This window comes from Cyprinus carpio, chromosome A15 (genome assembly GCF_018340385.1).
Source record: "Cyprinus carpio isolate SPL01 chromosome A15, ASM1834038v1, whole genome shotgun sequence".
Classification (NCBI taxonomy): Eukaryota; Metazoa; Chordata; class Actinopteri; order Cypriniformes; family Cyprinidae; genus Cyprinus; species Cyprinus carpio.
In genome coordinates, this window is record NC_056586.1 from 22,205,672 (window position 1) to 22,211,388 (window position 5,717).

A 5,717-nucleotide genomic window follows, 5' to 3' on the forward strand; every position below is an offset into this window, starting at 1 on the left:
TTTGTAATTTTGATGTGTGTTTTTCTGATTAGATTATTATGAATAAACATGTTTACCTTGTCTTTGCTCTTTTCCTTGCTCTTTTCTTTGTCTTTATCCTTCTTTCCAAACCCAAAGATCCCTTCCACCTGTTTGCCCTCCGACTTCTTCACCTCATCCACTCTCCCAACAGCTGGAAACGCCCGCGAGAGAGTGCCCCCCACAACCCCGCCATCCCCCCGTTTCCCATGCCCACCCCCCCCCCCCCCCCCCCCCCCCCCCCCCCCCCCCCAGGGGGGGGGGGCCGGGGGGTTTCTTGAGATTTATTATTTAAAAAAAATAAAGTGGTTAAATCAGCTGTTGCAGGCCAACCACTTTACCTGCCCGCCGCCAGATCGAAGTCCATTGCTGAAACCAGTTTTTAAGTCTATCATCTACCTTCATTTAAAAAAATGATGTTTTAAGTTATGTTTGTTTTAATTTAAGTGGGTTTGTATCGTGGTTATTAATGACGCAACCTGACGTTCGCCGAATCGGATTATCTGATTCGCTGAACGGGAGACGCTTGTACATGAGCGATAGGTAGTTGGCGAATAAGCGCAAAGCTTGGCTCATGAATATTAATTAGGTTGTGTGATTGGGCGGGCGTTCAGGTGATTCAGTCAGGTGTGCATTGACGGAAGTACCTGTTCTCCACTCCTACTTCAATAGCAACAAACCCACGCATACAGTATATATGTGTGGCAACAGACAGGTGTTAGGTGCCTTATGTGGATTTAGAATATAATATTATAGTCTGTAAATTAAGAATTTATTAAATTACTTCTCTTTTAAAAATGTGCATTTTGTTATAAAAATACACACATCACATGGGATCATAATATGAACATAAAAATAAAGCAGTTTTCAGTATGTTCAATATAAGGTGTATTGTACTGTAAATCCATGGCGACTTTTTGTACCAACAAATATTTCTCATGGAGTTTATTTTGAAAAGTCAGTTTTGCTATCGTCACAACAACAAAAATCTGTTAATTAAACATGTTCTGCTGACATGTTGACCTTTAGTGGGGCATGTTGTCACAGAATATGGGATAAATCTGTTTTGAGTAAAACATTATTTGTAATATGACATACTAACACATCGATCCGTTTTCCATAATATAATATTCAAAATGTATTATAGGATATTTAATGTCTTTAACAGTAAAACACAAAACCATAAAATAGACACAAAAACATGTAACAGCTTGCATTTATATATAAAAATATAATAATCCTGGCATTTTAGTTTGTAGAATGGAATTCATAAAATATATTATCCTAATTTAAGACAAACTAGGTGTTTAAAACAACATATAAAACCACTGTATTTGTACACGTTCATTTGTGCAATTGGATTATTTTATTTACTTAAAACCTCACAGTTACTGAGATAAAGCCCTTAGGGCATTTCCCCATGTGACAACTTGCCCCAGTCACCCTTATGTCTTCAGTCTTCAGCTTTAGTCCTACAAACACAGAGAGAATAATGTTAACTTCCAGTTTTCTATGAAAAACATCATATGTAATAGTTCTTGCTCTAAAGGAGAAATGTAAATAATAATAATAATAATTTGGAAACAGTGCTTGTGACTTTACAGAAACACAATTCATACATTTAACTGATTTTTGGTCATGCATTTGGTTCCTGGTAAATCTTTCAAGCATATTTTTGTCCTCTCTTCATCAAATAAACCAGTTTGTCTGCATTACAGGGGGCGGATACACAACAGACTACTAAAGTCAGTCAATGAAAGTACTTGACTTTAGGAAAGCACTTTGACTAGGAAGAAAGTTTTCTGTGTTTATGTAGAATAGCATCAAACGTAGCTCATCCAATCGAATCGTCAAAATGATTCATTTGGGTCTTTTGTTCTGAACTCTAGTTAAGCGAAAAAAAAGAATGAAGCATGAGCTCTAGTGCATCTTTACGACTGTAAGTGTGCACCACACCTTAAGATCAGCCGGTTTTGAGAAACACCATCCTTAGGGTTATTAAAAAAAGAACGACCAGCTCTTAACTCTAACTCTATGACTGCTCATAGATGAACCTATGGCTTAAGATCTCCTTCTGTGTCCCACAAAACTTTCAGAATCAGTAAATGGTGATTTATGACAGGCTTGTTTTGATTAAGTGATTCTAAATTCAAAGCAAAAGCACAAAGTTACCTCATCACTGGATGAAGAGTGGTCTTTATCCTTTTCTTTGCAATCACTCTGAAAAAGCGTTCATAAAACAAGATCATGCATCACATTCTATACACCGGCATGCAGTAACATCTCTCATTTTACATCATTATTAACCCTCGAGGGCTAAACGACATTTTTGAGCTCTTGAAAAGAGTCTTCTGGGTTAAACTCAACACAAAACACCGTTTGCAACCCATTTTACTTCTGTAATCTGATTATATACACATCAGGAGCCAAAAGTGGCTTTAAATGAAAAGTGTTTGGGGTGGAAGGGGTTAAAAAAGTAAAGATCAAAGCAAACTTTTTGATTTAGGAGGACAATCAGATTATTAACCCTGAGATGGCATTATTTTAGTATCACTGAGATACTATTATAGTTTTGATTAATATATTTATTTTGTTAGTTTGTTTGTAGAGTTGTTGTTTTCAGAGTTGTGTTTTTGTCATTATTGATTTTCTTTATTTCAGTTTTAGTTTCAATTTTTAGTTAGCAATAATAACCCTGTTCTATATGCAAAATCCGATACTTTTCATCCTTGTCAATAACTTTCATCTTTATGTGTATAAAATAAATTTAACATTAAACTAACAATAACATTATGAAATGTCACACATGCTGATGTTTCTATAAGTAATTAGAAATAATAATAATGTATGGGTTAGTAAACTTTCATTCACTATCATGATTAAATATTCTTACCTTTGCCTTGTCACTCTCTTTGTCCTTGCCCTTATCCTTGCACTCTTTATCTTTATCTTCTTGGTCTTTGTCTTTATCCTTTTTCCCTCCCCTCCACCTCATCACCCTCAGCAGCTGGTCAGAAACAGGAATAAAACTGTTAGTTTCTCTTAGAAATCAACCAGTGTGTGTTTTCTGATTCATAAGCTCTGTATCTGTCTACCTGAGCCCATGATGAAGCAGTGAATGTGATCTGATCGAGATGACAGCAGTATTTATCATCACGGGGATCCACCCAGAGAGTCACAACAGCTGATGTTTGTGGCAGCAAGACTTGGCTCATTAATATTCATTTACGTGACGTCACGTTCGCCCAAGTTGATTGGCTGAAAGCCAAACAGCGCTAAGTATGCATTAGGATTAGCGATGGCTTGGCTTATGAATATTAATTAATCAACTAGTGTAAGTGTAAACACATTTAACAACTTTTCAGAACAAGTTATCTTACTAAAAATAGAACAATATCTCCTTAGGTCCCTCCTTATTGGAATAAATAAGCTGCTGCGAGATCTGAACTGACGTTAATTCTGACATTTTATCTTGCAATTGTACATCTTACAATTTTGACTTTACATCTTGCAATTGTTTTCCCCCCTGAATTTTTTCCCTGAATTATTACTTCTTTTTTTTCGCAATTCTGAGTGTAGACCCGACTTTTATCTCATAATTGCGAAAACAATTCTTATGCAAAGAAAATATATTTTATATGAATGATCAATATATTAAATGATTTAACGGTAGCCTATATTGAAAATAGACAGAATAATATATCGTGTTACTAATATATTAATATATATATATAATATATTAATATTACAATATATTGAATAATATGTAAGGAATTGCCGCTTTCATACACTGAAAAATAAGTGAAAATATATATTATTGTATATTGTAATATATGCATATTTATATTCAGTAACATGTACATGTGATAAGATATGGTACTGAACGTGTATAAATATATTACACATATAATTACTCATAAAGTATAGTCACACACATATAATATTTTATAGTTATCTACATAATATATATTTCATTTTTTCATATATAGGTAGTTAACAACAGCACAAGCATGCTTGCATGTAATAAAGTATTTAACAAAGAGATAGTCACTATGCTGCAAAATGCACAGCCATTGCTCTTTAATAAAGTAATATAAGGTTTTATTGGTATTCAGCAAGTCATCGTCTTAATAATCACTACTCTTCAGCACAACGGTAACTCCAAAAACACATACATACATACTGTACCAGAAACCCTGCAATTCTGACTATATCTCAAAATTCTTAGTTATCATCTCTCAATAAAAACATGTCTATCTTTTATATTTATCAACAGATATTGACGGGTTTCTGGATGGATATGCATGAATATGACATATATTTTGTAAAATGTTTTATTACAAATATATATTACATATTTGTTTGGGCTTTTTTTTTTTGGATATATGTATTTATATTTTATAATTGGTTTCATGTACTTTTTTTTTTTATATGACATATTTCATATATATATTTAAAATGTCTTAAAATACACATTTTTGCAATTCTGACTATTTCTCAAAATTCTTAGTTATCATCTCTCAATTCAATATTTTTTCTTGCGATTCTGACTTTTTTCCTTGTCAGGAGTTGATGGTGTAGTTCATTTATAGCCAACATTTAGCTTTCCACTTCTCCTGACTGTATTTAGGCTTCAAAATTCAGAAAAGATGTGTTCATCTGTAAAGGTTTTCATGTAAGAATCATAAACTCTAGTTGTATCACAGAGCTTATTTTCTGCAATATTTTCTGCAATATTTTCTATAGTTTTTTTATGAAGGGAACCCGTTTCAGCCTACAAAAATAAGTCATCCCTGCAGCGCTTGAGTCCAAAAGATCATTTGTGTAAGTGTTTCTTAAGGTGTGGTATGTGAGGTGTATCTGCTGGTCGTGACTCTGTCCATGTCCAGTGTGTTTCTCTGAGGATGTCCCACCAGGCTCTCTATGACGGTCAGAGGCCTGCGGGAGGCGCTGCTGCTCTCCGCTCGGCTCAGGGTTTCAGAAGGCAGACTGGAGTACAGTAGAGATGAAGAAATCTGCATTAAGCCCTGTGAAGCCGTGGTTTACAGTGAATTTATAACAACTAAGGGGGTTCACATCATAACTAACAACGCCCCTCAGCTGTTATAAATTCACTGTAAACCACAGCTTATTGGGGGTTATTGCTTTAATAAACGTGTGGTGTCTTAGAGTAGGACAGTATCACACTTCACATTTTTGCAGCCTTTTAGTCTTTTCTTTGTCAGTCTTATTGTTTGTAAGAGTATGAACTTCTCTTAAACATTAACATGAAATCCAAATGAGTCCCAGTTATTTTATGTCATCTCTCGTTGACTTTAATGACTTTTTATCTGCATTTAACGAAAAAAAACAAAAAAAAAATCAAATGATTTTTAGAACTTTAAAAGTCTTTCAGGCTGCAATGTACCTTCTTCTTTTCCTTGTTCTTTTTCTTCCTTTTGTCTTTCTTCTTCTTTTTCTTCTTCTCATCTTCACTGGAGCTGTCAGAGGAAGAACTGCTTGATTCCTGAAAAAGAGAGAAGAGATGAAGATTAACTCACATTAACAACTCTGAAGCTCGTTTCTGCCACAGGTTAAAGAAATAAAAAAGGTAACTGTGACTTTTTCTCACAATTCTAAGAAAAAACCCAGAATTGCTATAAACTCGCAATTATGAAAAGAAATACCAGTATAGGTGTTATTTTTAGTATTTTGAATTA

The 5,717-nt window shown here is 34.3% G+C and overlaps 1 long non-coding RNA gene across 2 annotated transcripts; it reads right to left on the bottom strand.

The window, feature by feature from the left end:
* Positions 1-1,387: 1,387 nt before the first annotated feature.
* LOC109052344 lies at positions 1,388-5,447 on the bottom strand. Of its 2 annotated transcripts, none has more exons than XR_006161863.1 (3): positions 5,426-5,447; positions 2,191-2,220; positions 1,388-1,490 (listed from the first exon to the last, which is right to left on the bottom strand). It is a non-coding gene; the product is annotated as an uncharacterized LOC109052344 (long non-coding RNA). The 2 variants fall into 2 exon arrangements; XR_006161862.1 differs by lacking the exon at positions 5,426-5,447 and adding an exon at positions 2,912-3,582 and having other exon boundaries at positions 2,191-2,238.
* Positions 5,448-5,717: the final 270 nt, after the last annotated feature.